The 26,584-nt window shown below is 39.8% G+C and overlaps 1 protein-coding gene across 5 annotated transcripts in view; it reads left to right on the forward strand.

The window, feature by feature from the left end:
- RBPJ (recombination signal binding protein for immunoglobulin kappa J region) overlaps window positions 1–26,584 on the forward strand; it is a 152,006-nt gene that overhangs the window by 47,130 nt on the left and 78,292 nt on the right. The window contains exon 2 of one of the 5 annotated variants that reach the window (XM_056349308.1): window positions 13,038–13,385. The exons of 3 other annotated variants lie outside the window; for them this stretch is intronic. The gene's annotated coding sequence lies outside the window, so the exon portion shown is untranslated. Of the gene's footprint in view, window positions 1–10,758; window positions 13,386–26,584 lie in introns of those variants that run through there. One more of the 5 variants, XM_056349317.1, reaches the window with a different exon arrangement.

Below are 26,584 nucleotides of genomic sequence, written 5' to 3' on the forward strand. Positions count from 1 at the left end.
GATAGAAAGCTGTCTTATGAGCCTGAATTTTGTTTAAAGATAGCTGTTTTCACTGTCTTCCTTCCAAAAGAGGGAAATAACGAATAACAAATACTTACTGAACTGCAGTGGAGTTATAGGAGGAATAAAGTCGGGCCATTCTGATAGAAGTCTTTTTGTTTGAATTTCTCTGATGTTTGATGTTCTGTGATGTCCTGAGTGAGTCCTGATTCTAGGACTGCAAGAAGAAGTGTTTAAAAATAACCTAAAACAAGAAAACAAAAAAAAGCCCCAATGACAGAAACCTATAGTTGTTTGGAGAAACTTTCAGGCAGATGGGTGCTAAAGCTCTCTCAAATATACAGGTTTTCTGTTCTTCATTGCCACAGAACAGACTCTTCCAGCTTGCTCATGGGAGTGAGGGAAGTTACACATTAAAAGTATGCTGGCCCCAGATCAATGCAGTGTAAAGAACCAAACCTGTTCAGTCTAACTATTAGAAGCAGCTTAATTCTCACGGAGAGGAGATCCACCTATGCTAATTTATCTTATCAGGAAGCCTGGTAAATTAGCCTTAAGCAGCGATCACCAGACTGCCTAAAAACTGGATGTGCATAATGTAGACAAGGCACTTAGCGCTTTCAGGTCTCATTTACTTTTCCGAAGATGTGGGAGCTCAGTCCATTTCATATTCCAACTCTTGAGTAAAGGTAAAATTCTAGCCTTAGTGAAGGCAATGGCAAAGCTCCCCTGAATTCAGTGAGGCAAGATTAGCCTGATTGTGCTAATAAAGGACAGGTACTTCTTCACACAAGAGCAGTTTCACTGCAGCATTCGGTGTACCTGACAACAGAAGATGACCCTACAGCTGAAACATAGCATTGCCATGTGGGAGCAAGTTCTCATTGGAACTCTTTGTTTTTAATCTTGTAAACAAGGAGGTTTAATACCTGTCAGTTTAGATTTGTAAACTCCCCTCACAATTTTTCCATAACTATAAAAAGAAATAATTTTGATGCCTGGTTTGTTGTTTTTTTTTTTTTATTAGTCAAATGACAACAGTATGCTTGGTTTCATAAAAGACTTACAAGTCAGTGTGCCCACAGAAATATTAGTCTGCCAAATAAACATAACAAAAGCAGGTTTAATGGAAGACAGAATAAAAGAGCTGCTCCAGATTTCTTAACTAATTTTGATGCTGAGTTTCCAGTTACCGTGTTTGCTGGACTTTTGTGGGTCAATTGTCTTTGGGAAGGTGAAGTACATTTGAGAGAATTTATACAGAAACATATCCTGCATGGTCTTGCTCTGTGTGTGCGTGTCATTTATTTTACTTGTTGTCCATTGAAGCTAATGAGCCTATTCACAAGAGTAAACATAAGATGATAAAAGTTTCCCCATTCAGACCCTAACTCACATCTCAAGATGTGTGACCAAATGTCGGACATTCCACTCAGAAGACCAGATGAGCTCATCGCAGATAACTCACTGTGTTTCCATCTGGTTCAGATTTGAAGAAAAGTATTTAGCTGGAAGAAGAAAAATACATTTTGTATCATTTTAATGCTGAACAGATTTAGTGACATACTTGCTTATTTAATCTACAGCACTGGAGAGTCTAATGAACTGAGTAAGATACATATCTTGGCTCCAGTTCTGTTCTAAAATATACCAGAGAAGCCCCAACTGACTTAAATGGAATAGCATCTTTGCTAATGAGTGCAAAATGTATTCCAACGAAAAAAAGTGTACAAGCATGGTATGAACGTAAGTATTTCAAACTATTGGAAATTACTTAACAGTTCATCTGTATTTATATCTTGTATGTGTTTTTTTAGAGGAACAATACTGTTTAGCCAATAAAATAGTCTGGAATTTTTTCAGCTAAAGAATTTAAGCATGTAACTCCCACTCCCAATAGCTGGAGAAATAATAGGTACGTGAATCTTCCAAAATCTGATGGAAGGGTGAAATCCAGTGTTAGGCTGCCCGTCACACACTGCCATTGTGGGTGCCAGAAAGGTTACTTTTGATATAATACAGCCTGGGCCTGGGGGATGCCAAGCACCTATTAAAGAGTTCATGGCCATCTGCTACATTGGAAAATGGGTTTCCTCAGGATGGTCCAAATATGCTTCCTTTCTGTTGTACTGAAAACACAGAGGGAAAATCCACATAAAAAACAGGTCTCCACGTAACTCTACTTCTATAGGGCAATTTGCAGCTGCTGGTGACCTTATTGGGAGAAACCACCATGCAGCAGCAAATGCCATAATCCTCCTTAACCTGGCATTGCCATTAGAATAAAAACTCTTCTTCTGTCTGTCTCCAGCTGCTCATTCATTCCCAGTTCTGCTCCATCCTTTTTTCCTGTCACACATGCTTGGGGGACCTCATGGTGAATAAGATCAAGGGAGAAGCTCAGCTAAAGCTATCCTGTTATTTGTGCAGGAAGGGACCATATAGACAAGAGATGAAGGTGGGAAAGAGAAATATAAACTGCATAAAGAGTGAGATCTATATTTTCAGTGGCAGTTCCATTTTATGCTGGTTAAAGTATGTCACAGTATACTTGAGGGAACATTTCCAGCTTTCGGAGGTGAACGGGCTACTCTGCCAGTTCAACTACAATAAGAACACATTTTATTGTCTCTGGCCCAAGTTTCACCTATAGCTCAGTTGTTTGCAATATTTTTTTTCCATGATAAGTAACGCATATGAAACCCTACAAGTAATACTGCAGAGAAACACAAGAGTTTAGAAAGAAGTGAGTCTAATTCATGTTTACGAGTTGGGTTTGTTTTACAGTTCAGTTTTCTTAAATGTTGTGCTGTCAATTTATTTTTCTACAGCTGTGTTGTCAAGGTTGTGGGATAAAAGACCTGATTCTTAAGTGTCAAGACTGTTTTCAGCACAACTGATGAGAGAAAAAATTAGAGGGCTGCTTCTCAAAAAAGATTATACAATAATGAATTGTACAGAGAACGTTATTTGGGCACTCAGCTATAAAACATGAAGAGTCTTCTGACAAATCTTTTTTTGTCAGAAAAATGTCATTTTGTTGCAGTATTCAAACACTGAAATGTCAGTTCAACAAAATTTGGCAAAATAGCTTCTCCAGATGATACATGGAGGGAAGGAGAGAATACAGTAAGAGAAAGCCTTGGCTTTTTCCCAGGTGTGGAAAATCAACTTTCCAACCCCAATCTGGCTGGTGAAAGCTCTCCAGAGGGCTCTCACCCTTTCCTGGGGAGTGCAGCCACTATGAACCTTCTCTGGGGGCTTTGTCACAGAGTTGTGCTTTGTTACCAGTGGAAAGGTTGCGGATTGTATTCACATGCATACAGAAATGAATTTTGAAACTAGATGCAGTTTAATGAAACAGAATTCCAATTTTCCAGTCACCCTTCCTGGCTATGCTTTGTCATTAGCTGAACTCATTGAAAAAGGAAGTAAAAAGTAGGATTCTCTAAAAAGAAAAAGACTCAAGGGAACATATTTGAAACAGGTATAAATGCCAAATTTCCATTGCCATAAAATGATTAAGAAGAAGTTAGTGGCTGAGAGGTTCTGTCCCCTTCATCATGGGCAATCAGAAGGTGGGAAATTTTCTTACACAGGTGCCAGAGAATTTAACTGCCTTTCTAAATACGATACTAAGGCTGGAGCGTGCATTGTGCCACATGCACTGATTACAGCCATGGCACAAACAGGCAGTCAATAAAGAATGCAGAAGCAGAGGAGGCACATTTGCTCTGAGTTCTTTTCAATTAAACAATTGGGGATAGAGATTCACAGGTGTTAACATGATCTTTTATGGCGTGCTGACAGTCACTGTTAATCACTTGGACATTTTTAGAGATGTGGGCAAAGAAGGAAAGGGAGTTAACCCTCCTTTTTACCTTTCCATTTAGCAAGTTCTTGTCATGATTCCTCTGCTCACTTGTTCTGAATCTTTTACGGTGTTAACTGTTCATTTGGTAGAACAGAGAAAAGGTGATTCTGTTATACTTAATTAAAACTGACTCCTGGTTTCTTCAGGACAACACAAGACCAAAAAAAAAAACCAACCCCAAACTTAAGAGGAGAGGGAGAACAGGACAGCAAAACAGCACAAGAGTCCTTTTCTCATTCTATTCCTTCCAAGCTTGCTGCTAAAGAAAAACAAAACAAAACAAAAAAAAAAGTAGCAGAAAGCCTTATCAGCCACTCTGAGACCTGGCAAATTTACACTAGTTGTTGGGCTGTCAAAGGCAGCGTTCTTGGTATCTTGCTGGTTGCAGGATTGCAGCAGTGTTGCAAAGGAAAGAGTTTAGGACAGACTAACTAAACAGATGGCAAGAACAGAGAAAGATTAACTGAACTGGAGAAGGAAAAGCAGATAGCAGGGAGAGGCTGGGAACAGGAACCTGAGCCTCATATGCTGGATATCATTCAGAAGTTAACAGAAGCTAGTACAAATGGAGTTATCTTTTGGATCCTTCCCATCAACTGTCTGCCCACATCATCTCAGCATTAGGAGAATTAAGGTCCAACAATGCCATAAAGAACCCTCAGGTCCCAGCAGGCAGTGGGCATTTTGTGCCATGAATGTAAATCTCACTCCTTTTAGCCCTTTTGACATCAAATGATGGACACAAAAGGGCAATAAGGAAATAAGGATTATCCTTTTGTTGCTTGCCAAGTAAGCCAAATCACCTGCTCATCAGTTTTGGGCCATTCCTGTCATTTCTCAGATGTCATCTCACCCAGCACTTCATTCAGCAAGCATTTTTCTCTGAACCTCTTAAGCCTTTTTGTTTATAATCTTTCCTGACTTTATAAACTCTTCTATATGACAGGCAGAGGGAGACTTTTGTTGTTTGGACGTTGGTGTGTCCATGCAACTTATTTTGTTAGTTTTGGATTAGTGGTTTTGGTCCAGTGACTTAGCAACTCTTAGTTTCCTTTAAAAATAAATAAACTACTATTTTACAAGGATATTTTTGTCTTCTAAAAAATCTGATATTGTCTGCTATCAGAAAGGGCCACCGAACACTGATACACCAGCAGTCCTAGGGCTTCAGGGACAGTGAATTGCCAGTTTCTAAAGGTGTATTCCTCTCACAAACATGCCTTGGCAAAATATCTTGAAAGCATCTGATGGAAATCTCTGTAGAAATGTCATTTTGCTATGTGCTGTCTCCTTAAAAATTCATAATTAACAGAAATAACTTAAGGAGATATTCAGACAGTAGTCTCAACAGCGTCAGTTATAAGCTGCTAGCTATGCCCTAGGCAGTGTACCTAGTATTCACAAAAGTGATCAGTAGCACGGGGTTCAGCCTGGGCAACTTGGAACCCTGGCTAACAGCCACGCAGTTGGGTCCTCAGCCTTCACGTTGGCCTTGCTCTCTGAAGGAAAGCTAGCACAGGCACACCAAGTCTTGCAGCAACCTTTTCTTGCTACTGTCCTGTACAAAGGGAGTAAGAAATGAGAACATTATGTAAAGAACACTGCATGGGCCGCTAAGCAAAAATTGTTCTACAGTTGGAAAAATGTCATCATCAGATTTCCTCTTTTTGCTTCTGTAAATTGCAGCACTAGGAGAAGGGGGGGAGGGAGAAGGAGGGAAGTGGGCTTATGGCCAGATTTTTATTAGCCATTTAAATGGTAGTCCAAACATAGACTAGAAAGTTTTCTGTTAAGAAATTATTTTTTTCAAAGTTTTCTCAAATTCTTCAAAGTTCAATGCTGGTCTTTATTACACTGTTTGCCTCAGTAACACAATCAACTCTCAAATAGAAACAGTCACCCTCTGGTGCATATTACTTCTTCGTGGTGCAAGGGACTACCCTGTTACAAATGACATTTCACTCCAAGAGGCAGAAAACTAGTATTTTTCAAGCTGCATGTTTTTTAGTTTATCTGATGTTCCATGTAGCCGATGGAGAAGCTACCATAACAAATGGCCAAAAGAAAGATAAAATACAGAGATGGAAGGAAAAGCCAGTGGTCCTTTCATATTTAGTTTTACGTGCTAGAACTTCGACCATTCGAGTTCCTGTGATCCTAAGTCATGCCTGTGTTCTCCGAGATATGCTGGCATCCCTTCCAGCTCTGCTTCTGTGCATCGTTCTCCAGTTCAGTTACTCATATTAAATCACATTTCAAAAACCTGCTTTTTTCCTCTACTGAGTGCTACCATGTGTACCAGTAGTAAAATATACTTAGTATGGCTGCAATGCCATGAGGTGGGTCTCATGACCAGAATGTGAGCATCTGTGGCAGCAGCATGGTCTGGGCAGGTGGAGTGGGGTGAGGAGGTGCTGCAGGTTGCAGCAGGCACAGCCTTGTTCGCTAGTGCCAAAGCGGTCTGGGGAGCACCAAGCCTTTTACCTACGCATGTGGTTCACATCTGTAAAATTCTGAAAGAGGAACCAGTGGCTACCTTTTACAGAGCACCTGGTCATTTTATGCAGCTGCCTGGGACATCTATTTGGTAGTATTGAGAAGAAGAAAAAAAATCTTGTGTGCCTTCAATTTTCAGTCTCTAAAGAGTCTAAAAATAAGAACCAACCTTTAATACAGAAAGCCTTGCACCCAGGGGGAGAATGACTTAAAATAGGAGCTCAGTCTAACAGAGGAAGATGAGTGCTTTATGATCTTGTTACCTTATGCGATCAGAGTATGACATCCAAAAATTAAAGGAAAAGAGTAAGCCAGTTCTCTAAAGCCTAAAGCAGTTTTAGGCATAGTTACTTAGGAACAGAAACTTAACATAAGAACCATTAATGAAAACTGGGAACTGTTCGAGGATCTGCTGCTGCTTTGTCCATGCACAGCATAAAGGAGAAGTAAATGGAAACAAGACTAAGTCACAAGTCAACACATACAGCTGATATATGGCAGTCAAAGAATGAATGGACTGTTTAGAGACAATTCTGTCTTGTGTTCACAGTGGAGCAGGAATATACATTCTCTTGGCTGGACAGCAAATAGTGTCACACTGTGCCATTAGCTACCTCCTGCACGACTGCATAAATGCCTTCAGCACGGCATGCCACTCACTGGAACTGCAGCCCAAGTCTGACACGTGCTGAGTGTATGGGAGGAAATAACTGAAAACTGAATTTCAATTCAACAGGCCTGATTAGGCATATTTAGTGCCCTGTCACTGCAAGATACCTACCTACATATCTAGCTAGATCACTTACCACCTTTCTGCTCTCTTTTCTTTCACCAGTATAGGTGAAATGGGAGGAAAGCAAGGGAGAAAACCAGAAAAAAACCGAGAACCCAAAAACTGTTGCAGAAGGGAGATTATTTTGAAATGTTTTCTATGAAAATATTAACATTTTTCCCTGGCTCTACTGACTGCATGAAACAGACCTGCTATGTTCTGGTGCTTCCAACACCATTCAGGTTGCAGCCAAGGGGAAGGTTTTGGTGGCTTTTTTCGCTTGTGTGTTTTTTGACAGGATTGTTCAGTCTTCATCTTTTTATTTCCATTAGAACTTCACACAGAGCAAACCTTAATATTTCCAAGCATCTCCTTAGTAACTTAACACTTAAAATAGAAAAATCTCAACACTGACTTCATTGCTTGCTCTCTGCCCTCCAAAATTCCCGATGATACAGAGGATTCTAAGAAAAGGAAGTGGGATGTGCAGGCATGGTCCAAGGGAGGGAGCAGCTCCATGAAGACCTCAATCCAGGAAAGAGGCTGAGCAAATGAAGGTCCAGCAGAGGAACTGTCTCTCAGCTGCATGCTGTTGTGAATACTTTTTCTCTGGTTGCAACAAAGCTCTAATAACAGTACTATTTAACTTCCACTTTTTGTGTTTTCTTTGGAGAGAAAAACAGCCAAAAGGAAATTCTTTTGCCTATGGCCAAGTAATGTTATTCAAATTCCTGTGTTAGCTGGGGGTTGCTAAAATCCCTTTGGAATCTCCCTTGTGCAGTGTTTCTGTACAAACACAGCATGGCACTATGTTAAATCACCACAGTTGCATGATCTCTGCAATCCATGACATAAGGAAAATAGATTGATCATATGGACTAAATCACAATGGGTAGGAAAGATGAACACAGAATGTATCTTTTCTAATTAGGAAATTTTGCTGTCTCAGGTACTCAAAAGGTGAAGTTAATTCATGTAAACATTTTACATCCAGGCAGACTTAAAAACGCATCAGCACAGAATATTTTAAAGTTGTGGCTTCCTATGGGAAATTCAGTAAATTTTATAGCAAAACACTGAAGCCAATAGGATTTTCCTCTGTAGAATCAGAGTAAAACAAAACAGCCCCCATCTCTTCCCTTGACTATTGACGACAGGCACCAGAGCTCTGCAAAGGAAAACAGAAAATGAGCTCTAATGAATTTTTAAGTGAGCTTGCCAAGTTACAAAACTGTCTTCATTTAAGTCTCTTCTAAGAATTTTTCCAAGGTATTCGCAGAAAATAAATTGCTTATGAAAACAGCAGTATAACTTCAGTGGAACCATTGACATACTCAGGAGCCCAAGTCAAAGCTTTTTCATGTGAGTGAGAGTCTCCATAGCCATTGACAGAACAGCACATGTTTTATCAGTTTGGGGTTAGTTTGGCAAACAGATGTGGGTACAGTTGCTTACTCTGCCCTCTGGAAGTCTTCAGTACTTTTAGGATGATCCATTCTTTTCCTTTGGGTACCTTTCCATGCAATGATGACCAAGCCAACTCTGAAACTTTTCATATCGAGATAATTTCTAAAGCCAAGTTTCAGATACTAAAAGATAGTCCCTGAATAAGCAATCCTGGTTTCTGGAAGCAGGACAATCTGATTAGCAAGGTACAGGTTGCTTTCCTGCAGGGCTGAGTAGCCAAGCAAGCATGGCTGTTGTTTACCTAGTGCCTGCTTTGCTACTACATGATTACTTTGGGTAGATTGAAGTGTCCCTGCACTGGGCAGCCCAAGTTATAACCATGGGGTCTCAGTTATTTGGGTGTAAAATGACAGCAGTAATAGCCTCCTCCTGCCTTGCACACACATAAAGGGGAAAATGTTAGAAGACAAACAAGACGTGGGTGTTCTTGTAAAGAGTACTAGACCTGTCTAGTATCTCAGATCTCTCTGACAACTTTGTGAATTTTGAACCTGAGCAATGCCAACTGGCAATGTGATTTCATGATTTTATCCACAGTCCTGCTTTTACCTTGTTTCCCTCCTACTAGTCACATCCATGTTTGGAGAATGCAGTAGTCCAGAGGCATGGTGAGAAGTGGGAGAGACTGTTATCACAGAGCTGATGCTGGGGCTCTGCAAGTTACAGAAGGGCTCAAATGCAGTGGAAAGCTGGCTGGGTCAGAAGCTTTCAAGCCACTTCCTTTTTCTGCTGCCACCACAGCAGGATGTGAGATGGGAGGCACCCTATATTAAGACCTATCCTGAAACTCAGATGATTCTCCCTTGACCACTTAAAAAGTTTCTATTGGTAGATCATACTGGCAGTGCCACTCACAGTAGTCACACTAGATGGAAGGATGTCATTGAGTAGCCTGCTCAGTTAGAAGATTGGATATACACAATGACTGTTTTTGTGTATGAACAAAGAAATATGCTGTCCTGCAAGGTAAAGAGAAAGAAGCTTCCTGATGTTAAAAGTGCAGGCAAACCTCCTCTCTGTATCCTCTCTCCCTTTGCGTGGGTAAGATGTTTCACACATAATATATGTTCCACATGTTACTGACTCATTTTCCTTCTCTTACTAAGACACTTTTAAAGCAAAATTTCAGCGTTTAAAAGCAAGTCCCTGCCCTTTTATATTTAGCAAAAGTAAACAACTTCTCTAAAATCTGTCTAAATTACTCTGCAGGGGGGCTTGTAGAGGTTATATCATGGATCTCACAGTCATAGTGAAAGAGGAATATGACCTGCTCCATATATGAACCGGGAAGTCTACTCTTTTATGTAGAGTTAGTGAATTTCAGATGAAAGATCTGAATAACTTCCTTTTTCCACTTCAAGCTAAAAATAACAGAACCCAGCTCAAAAAACAGAGGGATGGGGATAAAGTAGGAGACTGTCGGTCCTGTGGCTCAGGAGCTCGATGTGCTGCCAGAACGTCACATGCTGATACTGTAAACCAGACCCAACGGAAGTCTTGCAAGTGCTTATCATACTATTCAAACATACTCTTAAACCTTTCTGCACTATTACTCTGCCTCTGTCCCAGTTTGTATTAGCTCTTGTAGCAATCATTTTCCAGAAAAGAGGACTTGATATAAGAATTGTTCATTGAATGATCTCTGCCTGGTGCTATAAGGAAGCAGAACTGTATTATTTTTATTAAACTTAGTTACATTTTGCCTACCCTTCATGCCTAGTTTTGAGAGATCTCATATTGGAAGGTGAAGAGACTGTTTATAATCTGTATTTCTAGCTATATTCTCTCTGGGAGCCATATGGCTACAGTTTTGGGCTGCTAAACAGAGTCCAAATGTCTCTCTGGGTATATTTAAATTGTACAGCAGGTACATGCTGTAAAACACCTCAAGGTGGCTGTTTTTTAGTTGTTTGCTTCAAGCATGTGGCTGAAGTGTGTGTCTGCTCCCATCCACCCACAAGTCCCTCCCAGGAGCTGGTGGGGAGCCAGTAAGCATCTGAATCTCACTGAACTGCGAGCTGGCATGTGGGTGTGTGGGTCAACATGCCTTTTGCACGGCTGGGGAACGAACGTCTCATTTTTGTGGGCCTTTGATAAGGATCTCAAAGATGACTGATAATCTCATTGATTATTCCCTGCCTCTTATCAGGAGGGTGGAGCTAAGTGGTGGAATTCTGTATGTAAGACACCAACCCGAGAAGACAAGCAATTGAGTTGGCTAAGAGTTTCTGTAGCTGCATTGCTTCAACACCTTCTAGAATAGTGCAGTTCTTGTTTTTACCATTCAAGAATGATCTCAACATGTTGGAGACAACTCAAAGAGGGTCCACAACACTGGTTAAAGGACTGGGGGACATACAAAGACTCAAAGGAGCTCAACCCATGTATTAGGTAGGTGATAAAGTTAGGGAAGAGTCTGCAAGTCGTGCTCATTGAGCAAGAAACAATTGGATGATAAGGGGCTTTCCAATCCAATAGACAAAAGTACAAGACCTAGAGGATGTGATCTGAGGCTTCCCCTAAAAGCGCAGCAGGAAAGAAAGTCTTCCTCAACAGCTCCACTTTGGTCTAACTAGATGGTTGTGGAGGGAACTGTTCCTTCTGCTGAATCCAGTGCAGGCGCTGCCTCCAGCAAGACAAGCTGTGGCCATGGCCCTGATTTGGCCTCAGTGGTGATGACACTACTGCATCAACTACACTGTGCATTAAAGAAGCCAAGCAAGATAATGACTATATAGCTGACAGGTCACCTGTGAATTGTTGAGGGATTCTTATGAAGTATGGATTGATTTTAGTATCACGGACTGGGCCTGGTAAAGCAGACTTTCTAACATGTATTAAGATTTAGAAGACAGGGGCAAGAGAAGTAAGAACTAAAAAGGGAAACAAATTTCATTTTGGCTCTTGGGGAAAGAAAATTTTTTTCCCACAGATGTCTGACAAATTCTGGAGCAATAAGGAAATAATTTCTGCTCTCATCACAATTCAGAAGCACCACTTCAGGTAAAAGAGAGTTAGAGAATTTCAGATCTCTAGGCAAACTTTAGAGTAAAATGCTAAAGAATTTTCTATTACATAGCACTTCAAACTGATAAGACATACTGCCATCAAAGTAGCATAGATCAAAACTCAGACAGCGGACTCACAATGACTGGAGGAAGTGCTGGACTTATAAAACTGGCTGAATTTTTTTTTGTAAAATAAAAAGGGTTACTTGTAGAAAATTTTCTCGTCTTGAAATTATTACATTAAAAACTTACATTTAACTGAGTGTACACTGGAAAAGATTTCTAGAATAATGAAAGAACTTGCAGAGAATGGAAAAAGTTATCACAAAATCTTTAAAGGAACTCTAACACCATCTCTACTGATGCATCACTTCACTCTGGTTGTCCTAATGTAGGGTAAAGCAGGCTTTAATAATAAATCATATTCTTCATATCAAAGGAAAACTAAGCAAAACCAAATGCAGAATATTTATTGCCATTGCATTTTCTCCATTGGTTTATGGAAGAGTAACATTTAACTGGTCAAATTCCAACCCCTAATTAAATCCCACCTGAAATCCACCTCTTGCCTAAACTGACTGACCTGTTCATACCTCAGTGCTATCTGTGTTCCTTTACTGAATAAACTGGTACTGATGTGCAGCTGGAATGTTTGTTTGCTTGTAAAACACTTTTGAATTCTTTAAGGAAAAAGTTGCACAATGAAAATTATAAAAGCAGCTACACATACAGTGCAAAAATTCCTCAGATTTAGTTTGATGCAAATCTAGCTTATTAAAATAGTCACAAGTAACTATTCCATTGTATCATCATGGTAGTGGGGAAAAAGATAACATATATGAAATTAATGTCATTTCATAGGTTATTGTAAGTGCAATAGTTTACTTTAAATTCAAGACCCTTAAACTGTTATGGATTAACATCTTTAACATAAACTTAATCTTTATAATGTGATTCATAACCCATTTTTGTAAGCAATGATTTCCAACAGTAAAAAACTTGAAACAGCACACTTCTTTCTAAAAATAAACTTGATGCTTAAATGAAAGTGAAGACATTTAATAAAGGACAGTTAATTGGACAAGTTTTTTATATATATATCTTCAAAAAGTATATATTACGTTGTACATCCTTAGTAGTGGGGGCTATTTTGTCTCCTTTGTATTGCCTTAAGAAATAATTAATTTGAATAGGAAAAATTAAGAAAATATCCTTGGTACTGAGTAGGAGGGAGTAAAGAGACAATTCCCAGACATCACAGATAATTGTAATTTTTCATATATCCATATATAAAATCAAGGGCCAAAAGTAATGACCAGAGAGGATCACAAACAATGTACTTAGGCATTATTAGAGGAAAATTAGAAATAATGCAGAAAATCTAGAAGTGTTTAGTAAGTGATTTTGTTCTTTTCTACAGGAGGAGGAATGCAATACTACATTCACATAATCTGTTGATGAAATACTTTCCACTACAGCAGTTTTCAAGGCTTCTCTATCCAACATATAGAAGTGGGAGTTTTTGCTGCTCATTTATCCCACCTGTCTTGGACTCCTCTCTCAGGACAGACTAAACCACTTTCTCAAAAGTGCCTAAAGACAGATGAATTCCATCCTCTGGGTCAAGGAACATGAATTTGTGTTGTAAAGTGATGTCCCTCATCAGGCATAATAAAAAAACTGAAAAGGCAAGTCAGCCACAGGATGCAATCAGAGGAACAAAGGGACCTGAATGCAAAAAGAGACAAGTAATCTCAGAATGAATCAGGTGAGGGTAGTTCTTTTTTAAAATGGGAATATATTAATGCTATTTGTCAAGAATATTGGTAAGATGTTATCTGGAAACTGTTCATTCATGTTTGAGAATTCAGACTTGTGCATGAGTAGAGCAGGCACCTGGACAAAATGGGGTAAATTGCTGTTGTAGAGCAGGCATGAAGGAGCTTGTCTTGTTTATCATAGCAAAAGAAAGGCTGGGATGCGATATGATTGCTTTCTGGAAATACATCAGAGGGCTGAGCACCACAAGAGGAGAAAGATATGTGAACTAACAGCATATACAGGAAATGGAAGATCGGTAGGTAGATAGATGTATAGATAGATAGATAGTCACATTCAAAGTGGCTCTTCCCTGTAGCAGTCATATCAGAGGCTCAAACAGTTGGAAGCTGAAATGAGAGACATTCAGATCAAAATGAGATGAAAATTTTAGTTGTGATGGTAATTGTAGCAACTTATCGGTTTGTAGTAGATTCTCTCTCATTGGAAACTTTGAAATGAAAATGGTACATTTTCTCTGAAATATATCTTTTTGTTCATTCACAGTAATGCTCTTGAATCAGGAACTGGATCATGGAAATCACACGGCTCTTATTTTGTTTTGTGTCGATTGGACAATTACCATAAATGCCTAAAATCTTGTTGCTATCACTCTACTTACTTACTTATACAGCTCCTTTTAAATTGGAAGAAAAGTGCAAATGAGAGTCAAAGGAAATAAAAATTGGGTCCTATTCTTTAGCACTTCTGAAAAACAAAAATCCATTGTTTTATATGTCTTTAATCTGTCTTCTTGAATGGTTTTATTTCATACATGGTGATAGCTCAGCAGAAGGCTGTTGTTAGCTCACAATAATAGATAGCCTCTAGGTTAACTTCTGGAAGTAACTCTGGAAACTAATTTTCAGGCAAAGCTCCAAGAAAAAGAGGCACATGTTGAGGAACTGACATAACTTTTTAACACCACGACCAGCATATTTCTTCAGGCAAACCCAGCCAAAAGAAGTTGCCAAAATCAATATTGATCTAGTTCTTCATCCAATCAACAAATGCCATTGTTTATAAGATATAACTTTTCTTGGTTAAAGTTCAAAGCTAAACGCCAAGGTTTTTCAAAACTATTAAAATGAGACGATGTAGGTTTCCAGAAATTCTGGCTTGCTCTCAGACTCAGTGGGTATTCTGAGCCATCAGAAATTATCCAAAGAACCTCCGCAGTTTTTATATAGAACCTAATGGTGAAATAACAGCAAAGAGAACGTGAGTGCATGCACACAGGCCTGTGTGTGTAATATATGTACACAAAAAGGTACTTCACGAATCTTATATAAAAAAATGGCACTACAGATTTTTCTGAACCACTGAAATTCAGTTTGAGACTAAGAAAAGAGAATTATGCAGTATGATGAAACGAAATTTACAGGATCTCCTGTATACTGACAAATGTCTGCTCTTCCAATCCAGCAAAATAAAAATTGTGTTGGGTTCAAAATTCCATGAGCTTGGGTTTTCTAATTGTAAATCCATTGAATCATTGCATAGGTGTGAGATTGATTTAAACTTTTACTTAAGATGTTTCTTTAACAGAACCTGTCAAATATTCCTGAATTTTCCATGGTAATAGTATGTCCAGAACTACACAAACTCAGAAGAGGACAAACAAAATGTTCATCTGTTTTAGGAAGAGATTTTCACAATTCCAGGCAAGGATTATATTCCAGAATCTGGGCTTCATTTTGTGAGACATCCTATAGGAGCCTTTGATAACATGTAGGCAAGTAGGCCATATGGCAAAACCCCAAGCTTTCAACTAATCTTCAGCAACTTCAGTAAGTGGGATCTGCACTTTTCAAAGGTTTTGGGTAATAATCTGTGTTCTAAATAGCACTGTCAAGGTGTTCTTTAAATATTACTGCATACTGCTATCTAGATTTGGCAGGCCATTTAGGGAATGACGAAGCCTCTTGCTTAGATACTTAACGGTAAAATTTGGTTTATTTTCATAACTTCTACATTCCTGGAGCTATAGTCTAGACTGATTTTTAATAGGCTTATATGGTACTCTGAGGCTGCTGCTTTGTTTTTTCTTAGATTTAGGATTTTTGGTTTCCTAGCTTGAGGGTGAAGTGATTGGAACTGATTATAATTTCCAGTGTTAATTCCTAAAATACCCTGTATGTGTCTATTTAATAAGAAATCTGGTTATTTATTGCGCTGAGTAGAGATAGTGCTGCCTTCTCACCTTTACCATTTCATTGGCCCAAGACAGTCTCTAAAGCATCACAGCAGTTTGTCTGTACCTCTGCACACCTAAAGTTTCTGTCTTGTGACACAATAGACAGCAGTAGCTTAAATTCCCCCTTACTCAGTGGGTTACATGGTAACCCTGGATGCGACAGGGGACGGTGCCATTTTCTTACTGTCTTCTTAAAACTCAGAGGTATGCCTCTGATTGTGACAAAATGAATGCTAATTGTATTAGATTCACTTAGCTTTCTGAAGTACTGTCCCTAAAAAATAATGTGGTGCATTATATAGTCACCATGGTATCTAGTAATCAGACTATAAAATTAAAAACCTAGCATATTACAGAGGGGGCATTTGTCCAAAAATACAAAAAGGGTATTGCCTTTGTACTGAGAGGCCTTCAGGTCTTTTTCTATGCAGAAAAAAATAAGAATTTGTGCTGTTTACTGATGAACACTTGTAGAGGATAGATCTAGTTCTTCCAGAAATTGTGCATTATTGTGGTCTCAAGCTATGCCATGCTTTAACTTTTGGGTTTCATAGTTCTAGCATAGACTGTGTGGTAGGACATACATTTCATCCAGCTGTTGTCACAATTTAGAAAAAAAAAACCCAACCCCAAAACATTTTCTCAAAGAAAACTCCTTGCCTGTGGGTGCTGGGTTATTATCAAACTTTTAAGTGTAACTTCAAAATGGGCATCCCACTGAGATGTTAGTAGGCAAAGAAATACCTACTTACCCCTAGTCTTCACTTACAGGTCAGTCATCTTTATTAGGAGTAACTTGTTCTGGGTTTAGGGCAAGCAAAGGTAAAGACCTCTTCCTCCACCCTGCCAGCAGAGCCAGCCCTCTGTCCAGCAACGTAGGTACTTCCCATCAACCTCATCCCAGAACTCTGCCCAATTCCACAAAACGAGGGGTAGGGTATAGCACCAGAAAAAGCTCCCAGCAGCACTTCGGATACACCACCTCCAAGTATTCCGTGGGGAACGGACAGATGGGAATGCAAGCTCCTACTTTGAACTGGTCAGAAGGGGCATTTCACAGAAGGAGAGGGCTCTTATGGCCAAGGTGGTTGATGGTGGACAATCCAGTTTTCTGCTGTGGTTAAGTATGCTGCCTTGCAGACTGAATGGTTTGCACTGTGGTGGCCTCATCTGAAAGTTTCACACCCATGAAAGTGGTGAGGAGATGCTGCTGTCGTCTTTCAGCCCTTACAATTGTAAGGTGCTATAAGCCTGTTGGGCCTGTGGGACCTGGGAAGCAGCGGTGGACTGGGTACATACCAGAGTGTGGCTACACTCACCAGGCGAGGAGTTTTACATTTATCTGCTTATAATCTATTATGAGTTTTGTCTACATGTTTTTATTTGATTCAGGGCTTTTTAAAGGGTTCCTACATTAACTGCTTCATTGTGATGAATTTCACTGTGATTTATAAGACTGCATTGGGTTCATTTGTTCAGCACTTTAGGATCAACTGTGTCTGTACAGGAAAACCAGAAAACCCTACCCTCCTCAGCCTTTGCTTTTTTAAAAATCTTTCTGGATCTTGCTTAGAAGTAGGTGTACTGTTCACATTTTTTCTCCTCTCAGATACAGAAGGCCATTCTGGACTGGACATCCAATGACATATTTTGTTTTCAGGAAGATGTTTAAAAATATTTGAAATCTACTGCCAGTAAATATTCATAATATTCCCTGCAGAAAAGCTTGTTCCCAGAAGTTGCCACAGGTGACATGGAAGTTCAGGAATGATAAATGTTTCTTTTTGCTGACAATTTCACATTTTCTTCTTGCTGCTGACATTTAGAAAAAGTTTTCTGCTGACATTAGAAAAAAATTATTATTTTCTCTGTCCAGACGTTCCTGGCCAAAATATTACTTTTGTGCTTGCTTTAACATTCTTTAGTTCCCAGTCGTCCCAAACAAATTCTTTTTTATTGATCTAATGATAACTAGGTTCAAAATCTCCCTGATTATTCTTTCACTTTATGCCTTATATTTGTAGCTGTAGTAGGAAGCTCAGCTGCTTCATTTTAATACTTTTAGTAATCTTCCTTTCTGTCTGCCTAGCCACACAATAACTTTCACTTAACTTTAGGTTAGTTAATGGCAGGTGGCTACATAAATTCATATGGAGTTTTTTCCCATCTCTTCTGCAATCTGAATTAGTGATACTTTCTTTCACACACAATTCTCGAAAGTGCACCTACCCCATCTCTTTGGTGCCTTTATGTGTTGTTTTACAGCAATTGGTTGTGATTTCTTCACTACTCTTACATTATCAGGCATCTCTGTTTCCCTGATCACATCTAGCATTGTCCATCCTCTTGAGTTCTGGGCTTGGCTTTTCTCTTAACATTATACAGAATGTTCTTCAATTCTGTACAAAGTCAACTCAGGCCAAAATTTAAGGTTGCAATGGCCACAAATGAATGTATTTTGAAATAGCCTTACCTTCTAGAACTAACATCCAGTACAAGCCTTATTGGTTACAGATTTGCACAGATTTTTAATTGCTGCTAATTCAAAACTTTTGAATTTACTTTTATAACACTTAGACAATTAAAAGCAGGCTGGACAACAATGAACAAATCTGGGTCTTGTTATGACACAATTGTTGTTACAACATTTCTGGCTGTTTGTATTTTGAAGTGAGAAAACTGAAAGTTATTCTGAACAAAACCAATGACTGTGAATGCTAAACTTTTAAACTCAATTTCACTGCCTTTGGTTTTTCTACCATGGAAAAAAACATTCCTAAAGAAACCATGACAAAAAAAATCAGCTCTTGAGCGTCATTATCTGGCTGCCAATCAATAAGCAAGCAAGAAGGGCACAAGTCTGCAATAACACAGGAAAAGGAAAACAAAACATGCAGGCCAAATCCTAGCAGATCTGAAAAGTTCAACCACTTTTACCTCAAAACCCAAAGCAGTGGGGGAGAGGCAATGAAAACGTTCTGCTTTTTAGAAAAGCCTACTGCACCTCTGTAAGTTGGAAAGATTTGTTCCATCTATTGCTGCCAAGGGAGAAGGAAGAGAGGACACTGAAAGTTTTGCAGGAAACACACACTTGTGCAGGGCTTTTGATATGCTGCTTCTTGTTTATCACTTAAAATGATAGGAACTTGCACACAGCTGTTCCTGACAAGCAGATCTCTTATGGTGGTAATACAGACTAAGAGAAGTATCTTGGTTTGGGTTCGTAACTTCATTCCCTAAAGAAAAGCCACAGCATGGACACCTGCTTGTTGCTTTTTTCTGGGGTTCTGGATTCCTTAGATCTGCACCAGTAAAATAACACTTTGCCTGTGGAGCCAGACTGCCCATTTCCATGCTTGCACCTTTGCAAATTCAGATGCAGTTGGTACCAGTTGAATTGCTTTGCAGTAAGGGACCCACACTACACTTTCTGTCTTGCTACTCCAAACACTCTGTAATAGCCTTATTCTACTGATGATACAGGGGATGATACAGTGTCATATGTAATGAAGTCTCACTTGCCAAGGAAATTAAAATATCAAAATATTTATTAAAATATTAAGAAACAGACAAAAATAAGTCTCCTAATTTTTAGCCTCATTGTCTCACAGTGCCAAATAAGATTCTGCCATGCTACACTGTTCTTTTCTACCTTCATACACAATACTGTATCTTGTTTATGGCCTTGAAGATTTAAATATCTGCAAGGTTAGAGGCCCTTTTCCTGAAGGCTTGTTTGGAGGCATAATAGAGACTTGAAAGCATATACAGTGTGTTGAAGGTATATTACATAAGAGACTCTTCTCCCCCTGCCCCCCCCCCCCCATTCCTTTTACTATAAAAAGAATGAGAATTTCTAGCAGAAAACAGTCATCCAAAAACTTCCTCATTTTGCTTTTCCATTCACATCACTCCTAGTGCCCATGAGAATGAAGCAATGGAAATGAGAATTGGTTCAGCTTCATGCAGGTGTACTATTTGATACACTACATTTCAGTTAAGAATATGACACCTTGCATTAGGTGACAGAGAGTACTATATAAATAACAGGAAGTTTCCTGCTAAAGCAGGAAGCTGCTTCCCCCCACCCCCCCCCCCCACCCCCCACCCCCCGAAGCCCTGCAGAGATACGGTAATTACAAAGCAGTGATGCCTTGCTCTATTTGTCCTACTCATCTGACCCATCACAAAGGCTGCAGGAGCTTCCTGGTTTGGAAACCATAGCACTCCAGAATCACCTAAATATATACATTGTTAACTGCAGAAGGCAGATAAAACCAGTACTAAATCTAAGACAATGCTAGATGTTCAGGCAAATGTCAGCTTTGGAGCCTTCTAAAACTGAATTTAGATGTATCCTGAAATGATGGTTTAATCCCAAGCTCAGACAGGTACCACTGGGAGCATGCTTTCCTCTTCAACACAATTCTATATTGTTCAGCTGCAGGAGCACAGGAAGTTTAAGAGTTAGGAAGCTATGGACTTTTCCTTATGCATCGACCTTAACCTTTTTCTTTTTTCTGTGAGTGATTAAGTGCTTGTTTGTCAGCCTTAAAGGGCATATTTTACAAAACAGCCCACGAAAGACAGCATTAAAAATTGCTGAGCAGAAACTTTACCAGAGTTGAAGAGGGACAAAATTTACTTTTCTGAATTTCCAGTTCTTGTTCAGCATCTTTGTTTAGTGTAAAGAACATGGAAGACTGAAGAACCTGGCTACAATCCCTTCATGGGATGAACTTTCTCAAATTTTAAACATAAGGAAGATCGACCTTGTCAGCAGAGGTCTACTACCTTGACCTCTGTTGGGGTAACCCTGTTACGTTTTGAGGGAGTCTCACCATTTGAATCAATTAAATCTTTCTTGGGATTTAAATACCAAAATTTACACTGGAGGTGGCCAAATCCCAGGATATCTGAAGGGATGAAATTCTGGCATTTTGAAATTTGTTTATGTGCAGATTAGAGGGGAGAAAAGCCTTTGAAATTTCCCATTGAGCAGGCAAAGGGTAAAAAATAATTCTGGAAATACCAACACCCATTTCCAAAATAAGGTGCTCTCTAGGGATCATAGCAGCAGTTTTGAGAAAGCAGCTGCTAGTCACAGTAAGCAGTAGTGAAATCAACAGGACTCATGTCAGCATCTGCCACAGCTTCAAGACTCCAGGCAGACTTGGGGGGCCTAGAAAGCCAGCTGGACTGGGAGCCTGGAAAACCTGGGACCCTCGGACCAGGTCAGTCTGAATTAGAAATGGACCTTTGTAGCCTCCTTTGTGGCAGGATGCCTGGCAAGCAGGAAAACTGTGGCTTGAGCTGGGGTTGCAAGATGACTGCTGTAGAGATCAAGGCCAAAATAAAGTTAAAGCCAGAGCTTTCAATGTTTCCTCGCTCTTGGCTCAACTAGGATCCGGAACCCTTCCCAGCCCATGGCCCCAAGACTGCTTGTGCCGAGGGTTGTTGCGGAGCTGTGGGCTCTAGGACCACAGACTCCTAGACAGAAACCTCACAGCAGTGTCACCACAGCCCATCAGGACCACGACAGAACACCTCAGGTATAACAGATCTGTAGAAAAATTTTGGGGTTTTTTTGAAACTGACCAGCTGACCTCTGAACCAACGCTTCCATCAAGGCCATAGGGATATGATGTGTAAAAGGAAAATACAAATGCCTCAGACTGAGCAAAGAATGTATCATAATTTCACAGTTAGTAGATGTGTCTCTCAAATGCCAGAAGAGGCATTTGCTGTCACACCATCAATCCTATGGCTTTTAACTTTACAAAACAGGATAAAAACTCCCTACTCATCTTAATTATCTTGCTGAGACCAAGACTGGGATTTTCTTTCTAACAACTGGGTCATAGCACATTAACAACTATCTGTACCTCATTTATCAGCTGGAAGTGAACTAGTAGAAAGACAACAGTGTAAGAACTTCCCTGAACCAGGAACTTTCAGAGGGTTATTTTGCTTTTGACTTTACTACCACTATAATTATTTTTTTTTCATTGTCAGCGTTCAAAGGACCCAGTTAAACCAGGTCTGCACTTTGACCTGGAAACTGAGTACAAACTGAGAGTGATTGTACTCCTGAATTTAAACTGCAAAGTAAGCTGGTGCACAACAGTCCTAGTTTTTTAAGATGATACAGTTGTATCCTTACACTGAGACAATGAAAGCTGTATATCAAAAACATTATGAAACATCACATTGAAATACACTGATTCAATTTAAGATCCACATTGGCATAAATAGAAAACAGATGCTACAACTGCATTCTTGTGGATCTTGGTTGAAGTACAGGACAATACTCTTATCTCTGGAAGTAGTTCATATCATTTTCTCTGAAGGTATAATACTTTGCTGCTTCTAATTTCGTACTTCTGTAAATAGGAGAAATTTTGTCTTCACCAAGCTAGTGATCAGCCTATAAAGCAGGACTGATGCTTCTAGAGTCTCTTCCCAGCTGGTAGCGTAGCAGTGGAGGTAGATGGAAAGACATTACAGAATGTAACATCCATCAGTTTATTGACTCATCTTTACTCCTGCAGTATGGTACATGAACAAATATGCAAGAAACATTGCCCTAACAAACAGAACAAATAATGACTAGGTAAGAGGAAGAGCTGAATTTCACATGCAACCATAGTTCCTTTTTTTCCCTTTCCATGATACATTTTTTCTAAAGTGGACCAATCTCATTACACTGCGTGAATCCCATACTGTAGCCTGTCTCCCTCCTTCCCCATATGCCTATAAAGCACAAAGTGCTGGGAAAATACTGTGGCTGCTTCTGACTGGTTACTGTACATTTTTGTGATAAAATGGTTTGTGAGACTATCAGGATGAACTCCAGCTGACTGCTTTCAGTCCAGCAATATTCCATATAGCCAGGAACTAACCCTTGAAGCATTTCCTTCTTTCCTTGAGCTCTGCAATGGGGAACACTGGCTAGTTATCTGTACATCTTGAGTGCTTCTCTGTATTTCTTTAAGCAAGACAAAGAGGCATTCAATAGGAATTTGCCTGTATTATATAGTTTCTACTTCTGTTTTTGCCATTACCACGTATCAGTTCTGTTTTTGTTTCCCAGCCAAGTTCCTTTCATATTTTCCAGATCATTCAAGTGCCTGCACCCAGCTCCCCAACAAGGTTTAATGAATAAGTATTACATTTTAAGCAAGCAATTATTCTTGATTCATCTTTTTTCAGATCTGTAAGGGAAACAGTGAATTAAAGAAACTAATGAAAAGGAGTTCCTGCTGCCACTACCATGTGCTGGCTCTGAGCCAGAGCCTGTCTAACATTTGCTGGCATGAGTCATGAGTGTGAAATGAAGGTGGACGATGTCTTTTCTGTAAAATGATTAACAGTGTGGGTCCACTTTCACTCTTCTCATGGAAAGAAGTCAGACAGTTCTTGAAGAAGAGCTAAACTAAAAAATATTCCTGGTCAGCCTGCCACAGGGAACCAGGATATCCTCAGCCAGAATTAGCTCATCCAGCCTTTCCCCCTACTCCCAAATGTGTAAAAAGTTCATAGATGGGGATATGTTTTGGTGTCTGGCACCAATGATTGTTGCCATCTGAAGTAGCTCAGATCAGGATTAGGTCTTTTGGATGAAGATTTGGGCACCAAAGTCCATTTATTTCAATGCTGTTTTCTTTTCCACTTCTATTGGTCTGGAATACCTCCAGGTATGAAATTTGTGCACACCAGTGTCCTACCATTGTCAGTCTCTAAGAGAAAGCATCTTTCTCCCTTTCATGAGAAAACCACAGCAGAAGCTGGTAGTTTCCACCAAGTTCTGACTGAATAGCATAATATTGTTTCCCTTTCAGCTATGGTTTTCATCATCTCTCTTTGTTTTTCCTATATCATTGTCAACTTTTTATATCTTGCATTGGTGTATTGGAGCATGTGACCTAACAGCCAGACATAATTCTGACATGACCGTCATCTCTAGTAGCCATGGAGGGCAGAGGGAAGTAGTTTATGCTGTAACCTGTAGGCAACTTGAGCATCTAATAGGTGCGCTTTGGTTTCCCCTTATCTAGGGATGGCACAGGAAAACTAGGATCCTAACTTTAGTCTCCTCAGTGTATCTCATTTGGATGTCAAAAGCAGATTGCTTTTGTCACTTTTCTATGTGCTTACAATGACAGAAAATAATCCTCGTGTTTTGGTTTTACATCTGGAATCTGTTGCTGGACATGAATTTATTACTGCCCAACTTCCATTGCAGCATTGCTACTGCCATCCTTATGCTCCTGATGACTAAGATGTCAACAGAAGCTGATGCTAATAACACTGCATCTTCTCAGACAGTATTTGTGCTAGAGCTCCCCATCACTCTGATTGCTTGCATTTGAATCTTTTTTTTCCTCTCTGGATGATGCTAGTATGAATGTCTAATATTTATGCTGATATTAAAGTTTACATTTCATTTTTGCTTATGTTGTGTCTCTTCAGGCAGAGTTAATATTAAGGCTGTTACTGGAAAATGAGTCAGCACTTTCAGCAACTGCAGTCTTGAGTCCCCAAATGCTTAACCTTATGAGAATAGTTTTGTATAGATAGCCAAGGACTCCCAAAGCTTGGACATGGACTAGCTGAGATTGTAGTACTTGCGATGCTGATGTAAGTTTGCAACTTTTATTTCACCCTAATGAAGTTTCCAGTATTGCCTGTACATGTGAATGGGCACAGATCAGCTGATACAACACAGATTTCAACACTTTTGAATTTGAGCTAGGCTCTAATTAAACTTGCTTTGGTATCTATTCCCTCTAACACTCTGTTTCTCTGTTTTCAGAAAAGTTGTGAGCTCTTCTGGCTTAGCTGGCCAAGGAAACATTCTCTCTGCCACAGGCAATCCTTAGATCCAGGCAGCTGGAGTCCCAGTCCTTCAGGCTCACCTTTTTCAGCCCCATCACAAAGCCTGACCTGATGATGAGAAACATGCCTAGGTCCTAAACTTCATCTTCTTCTTTTAGCACTGATTTCTATTTGCATCACAAGTCCCTGACTTCATTATCATTAAAAGGCCTTTGTCACACAGAACTGTGATCGCAGCTCCAGGCAGACTGCATGTTATCTTGCATAAAGCACAGTGTCTTACCACACCTTCCACTTCCTGTCTGGAAGCATCTCCTGATGTTGCCTGCTTTGGTTGTAAGGACAGGAGCCATTGCAAGTATTCCCCTGGACTGATCATAATGGAGAAAAAAAGAGCAGTGCAGAAACTTTCTAGGAAGGTGGTTTTTTTAAAAATGAAAACAAAGCCTATTGACTGGAAATGATCTAAATGTGATTCTAGCCACTGCCAGGTCTCTTGGCAGCGTGAGCTGCCAGCTTTCCTTTCCTGTTTTTTTTCCCCTCTGATAACATATGTAAACAATCAGTAGTACACATCAGAAGGTTTTTCTTAGGCTTACGTAGGACCTGCAGCATAAAGCACACACACAATACAGGATGGCAAAAACTACTCCATCAGAGGTAGGACTCGTTGTGTCATAGGGCAAATTTACAGGATGGTAAAACAGCATGATGGTAATGGAACTATTTGCAATTCAGGGAAACAGATGCTGAGGACAGTCAGATGACTGCAAGCCTCTGCCCAAGGCACAGCGTGACATGAAGATTGCATGGTCCTGGCTTCTCACACCCATCCAACAGTTCACTCACACTTGCCCCTCATAGCTGATGGAGGCAAAGACGTCATTACTGCAAAAGCCAAGGTTTTGGAGGGTTTAACAGGGTTTTCACATTTTTCTCCTCCTGGCACATGGAGTCATTTGATAAAGTTGTCAGGGAGCCCTGAAGCTACTGAACACTACTGAACTTCATGACGCAGATCAGCACTGCTCACAGCTATTGTTTCAGACTGCACAGGCCGGCATCAGTATAGGCATCAATATTTCTTCAGAGGGACTTATTTTTAAATGGAAACTGAGACTGTGATACAATCAAATGCATCTCAGGAGGTTTTGGCTCTAAACTATTAAAAGAAAATATATGTATACTGCCAGGTAGGTCTTTCCCACCTTCTCATCTTAAATCCTCCATTAGTTCTGCACACACTCTTAACTTGGTTGAAGTCATTTAAATGTCTTTGTGCTTGCCAGACTAGCTATCTGGAGCAGGGAAGGAACATGATACAAAAAGACAGAAGAGACTGTAGAAATTACTGGTGAAAACCAGAAAAGAATAAAAAGTTATAAAAATATGGGCAAAAGGACACCCCAAATCCTCTCCTTCTAAAATGAAATCTCAGAAATTGGGGGACAACGAAACTTGAATTGGGTAATTAAGCCTTCTGCCCTGTAAGCTGTGATCTGGGAGGCTCCAGAATAGTCCTGGAACTTACCAGGTTTGATCACTGAAAGACTTCACTGGTATCAGAGGCTGTGAACAAAAATACATTGTGCTGCCTTTTTTGTTTTCTCCACCAATGTAAACAACACAGGATTATGCCTACCAGGGTGTCCTTGGACATACTGACTTGGTGAATGTCCCCGATACCCTGGCTCAAACAGCCGATCCTTGATTATCTTGAGCATTATTTAAACAGAAATGAACAATACCATTTTGACACAGTAGGAAGTTCATTAGTATCCAGACATTTCGCACTCACTGAATTATGAAGCAGAAAAATATGTTGCATTATTACATGTCATTTGCCAGAATATTTGACACTGTGATGTTGGATGGAGGGCAAGGTGAGTACATGGTAAAGTGTTACGTAGGTCCTAAGTCACGGACAAAATGTACTGTTCCTATACCAAGAAAGTAGTATATAAGTCATCCACTGCTTCATCCTCTCAGCACCTCTGTGCTGCAGACTGAAAAGCAGAGGTATGAGGAAGAGGCTTGAGCAGCCAAAAAGGACATGCAACTTGTGTTCTTCTCTCTAAGGAGCTTTGAAAAGATTTCATCCACTAGCTGCAGAG

This window comes from Falco biarmicus, chromosome 1 (assembly GCF_023638135.1).
Source record: "Falco biarmicus isolate bFalBia1 chromosome 1, bFalBia1.pri, whole genome shotgun sequence".
Taxonomy (NCBI): domain Eukaryota; kingdom Metazoa; phylum Chordata; class Aves; order Falconiformes; family Falconidae; genus Falco; species Falco biarmicus.